We start from the raw sequence: 3,790 nt of genomic DNA, 5'->3' as shown, positions 1-3,790 counted from the left end.
AGTGAAATAGGGTAGGTAATTTGTGGTGGAATTTATATTTACATTTTTGGTAAATGGCTGATTCGCACAGGATTAAGAACACAGACGACGTCCGGAATTATTACAAATTACGGAGGTCACCCTATAATAGTAGTCCCGTGCTTTAAAAAGCAAACATGGATTGATGACGTGTTCTCCAGAGGGTGTGTGAGGCAACTAACATTCCGTAGAGACAGGCATGACTTGCACTATTCAGCATTGTATTTAGTCAAAACACACCCACTGGTGGCATATGAAACTGTCATTCCAGCGTTATGATCAGACCAAGCGGGTATTCCATCAACGTCGGTAAACGACAATCCAGGCAAGATCCAAAAAAACAAAAATCCAGCCTTATTTTGATAAGTCTCGCAAAATGTATAAAAATAAGCCTGGATTTTCCTTTGACGACGTTAATAGAATACCCCCCAGTTGAGTGTGGGCTGATAGTCACCTCTGGCTTAGCTGCAGGGCGAGGAACTGGGCTTCCCATTCGGCCATGTCTTCGGGACTCATAGTCAGTCCTCCCAGCTGGGTGATACGGCTGAGGACCTCAGCAGTGAGTTTCTCAATGACCAGGGTACGGTTAACATTGACCCAGTAGAAAGAGTGCAGTGCCTCCACAATCCCAGCTGCTGTAGCATTCACTGATGCTGTCCCCATCCCCATGCCCTGTGTGGACAACATGCAGAGGGAATGTGTTAGTACTGTTGTGGTAGCAAGGTTAACCTGGTGATGCCACACTGCCATCTAGTGGATAATTCTTTGAAACATTTAATTACGAAAACAAATGATAATGACCTTAGAAGGACTATCACCCAACAAGGCTGGTCACAGGACTTAAATCAATCAATTACCATATCAAATATGTCTGATTGAAATTCCCTCTAGTAAAGTACAATTACTCACAGTCATATTCAGGGTGGCAAAGACATTATCAGATGCTGCATAAGCCTCCATGACTGGCAGCAGGCTGATGTTACACCACATTCCCAGGCTGGCCTTACTGAGCCCTGCCGCCTCTCTAACTGGCTCCCAGGCTTTCAGAACATGCTTGCACTCCAAGGCCCCACTGCTCGCATTCGCCTATGGGGGAGATCACAATCATGAATAGACAGTTTAGTTTATTAGGAACCTCATTGACTGTTGATAATGCAGCAGCTACTCTTCCTGGGGTCCAGACTTAACATTAAACACATAATAGTTTACAGAACAGTTATAAACAAGTTATAGACAAGAATTACACAAGGAACAGTGTCAAGACATCAAGAGACAAGACACTTACAGACAAATCATATATGCAGATAACTGAGACAGCTAGATAGAGGAGAGGTCCTGTGACATAAGATGTTTCTGGAGCTTAGCCTTGCTGTTAGCTTGAGTTAGCAGTGGTGGCAACGTATTCCATGTTGACATGGCTCTATACATTACTGTACACCACATACTATTCGTTTTGGGTTTGGGTACAATGAAGAAATCCATATTTAATTAACCATAGTTAATCATCTTTCTCAGCCATTGTTCACACAAAACCAGTTTAGTCAAAACAAAATACCGGTAAACAAAAAAATCCATTCCACATGAAATTTAGCATAATGAATGAATGAATGAATGAATGAATGGACTTTATTGTCATTGCTACAGTACAGGTACCAAACAACGAAATTTAGGAGGGGTGGCTCCCCTGGTGTTAGGAAAGGGGAAAAAAAATAACTTTTAGAAAAAGAATAAAATCACAAGAAGGTAAGGAGCTGGTTTACATAAATAAAGGCTATGTACACAGTCCACTGTACTATACTGCACAGATAGTCAACTAGGGTTGTCATATTGCACAAAAGTATTTTTTCACGTTATTTAAAGTGTCACAGTTTGCAGGCTTGAAATGTACATGTTTGTGCCTCAGCACTAGCTGCCATACAATCCGTCCAGACTGTCCTGGGCCCAGAACTTAGGCCTTTGCTGTGTTCAGGGCCTTGACGGCCAATCAAAAGAGCAATAATCTTACTCAGGTAACTGTGATCAAATTAAATTCTTACAATTCATCTTACAATCTGCTTTCTTACACACAATGGGTATAGAATTCCTGCCCAGTTTAAAATCTTAATACTGGAGAGTAACCTGATTCTCTCTAGGATAAACACGAAAAAAGGTATCATGTGAAGGATGGTAATATCATTCCCTGTGATGATACTAAACAACAACAAGAACATGTCATCACATCACAGTGCAGAACAGAATATACAGAATGGGTGTCAGACCTGTATGGCACCTTCCACCGTGTGCTGGATGGCCTGGGGCAATCGTTCAAAGACATCAGCCATGTTGAAATGACTGCCATTTACAGAATATACAATGTCTGCCATCAGGTCAGACAATGGCTTCTGGAAAGTCACTATGAACTCTGGGGAGGAAAGAGAGAAGGTTTGATAATACAGTAGGCTTATCAATTCATGTTCCATAACTACTACCTACTAGGCTTGCTAATAGTGGAATGTGATAAGGACTGGAAGTTCAGTGTCAGTGTGCATAATGACAATACAATCTAGGAACAAAAACGACTTCCTCCCTCACCATTTTCAGCCTGCATGTTATGCACCAAGGCTCCAAAGACTTTGCCCATCATAGAGACAGCAGGGAGGAGAGGGTCCCACACTGGGGTGTCCTTGAGGGTTGACAGTACAGCCCCCACCATCCCTTCCAACCTGAACACATGGAACACTTGGTTTAAATTCACAAACTAATGAGAAAAAATAAACATAAGCTAAATATGATAACAATATCGGGTATACATGCAGCAACAGATGATTCGACTATGCCTCTCAACATCTTGAGATATCGGTTTTGTTTTGTACAGATGACTCCTGAACATACTCGTCCCAGCTGTGCTGGTCTGCCTGTCCCAAGAGGAGCTGCATCAGCACCGGGATGAAGTCAGTGAAGACCTCAGGTGAGGGAAGGGTTAAAGCCATGCCCGGTTCACCAGAGATGAGGGGCAACAGAGAGTTCAGGAGTCCACTGATCTGAAGAGAACAAAAATGAAATGTTACTGTTCTCCATGTTGGACTGTTAACCAAATATACACAAATGGTTATCATGGTTATCATTTTTTTTTACAACTGAAACAATCTTATATCTATTTGAGATAACGTTGCTTTGTTGATGGTATGTTGTTTGGCTGCCAGTGACGTACATCCAACCTCCACCAAACCTGACATGCACATCATCTCTCAACTACAGCATGAGAAGGAATAATTACTAATTCTTAAAATAATTTGCTAGCAGTGAGGGAGCATTGTATACAGATATTACTAATAAAGAGAGATATCATTCTATATGCCATTATACCTTACCTGATTAGTGATTTCTGTAAGGTCTTCAACAGTCGTATTCCCAAAGCTTGTCCAAAAGTTTATGTTACCTAAAGATAATATTCACACAATGAAATACAGTGGAAACATAGGCTATTGTCCCTCAAACATAAAGTCCAATCGTCTCCATTGAGACTTCAAATACTAATAGTTAAAGATCCCGTGTGGAGATTTGAGATTCAAAAAGTGCAAATTGGACATGATAAATCGGTAGCAATCAAAGAATGACACGACAAATAACCTTCAGTGAAAAGCACTGTTTTGTTCCAAACAAAGCACTGTCTAAAATCTGGTGTTGATGTCGAACATTAGACTTTTATGTACCATTTTTACATTTGGTTTGTTAACACGGATACGCACGTGTGACATGGTCTGGTAAAAAGGGCTGCATGTTGGAAATCTTC

Source organism: Nansenia antarctica (assembly GCF_963989245.1).
Source record: "Nansenia antarctica genome assembly, chromosome: 7".
NCBI classification, from domain to species: domain Eukaryota; kingdom Metazoa; phylum Chordata; class Actinopteri; order Argentiniformes; family Microstomatidae; genus Nansenia; species Nansenia antarctica.
The sequence above is the reverse complement of the archived record's forward strand: the minus strand, read 5'-3'. Positions refer to the sequence as shown.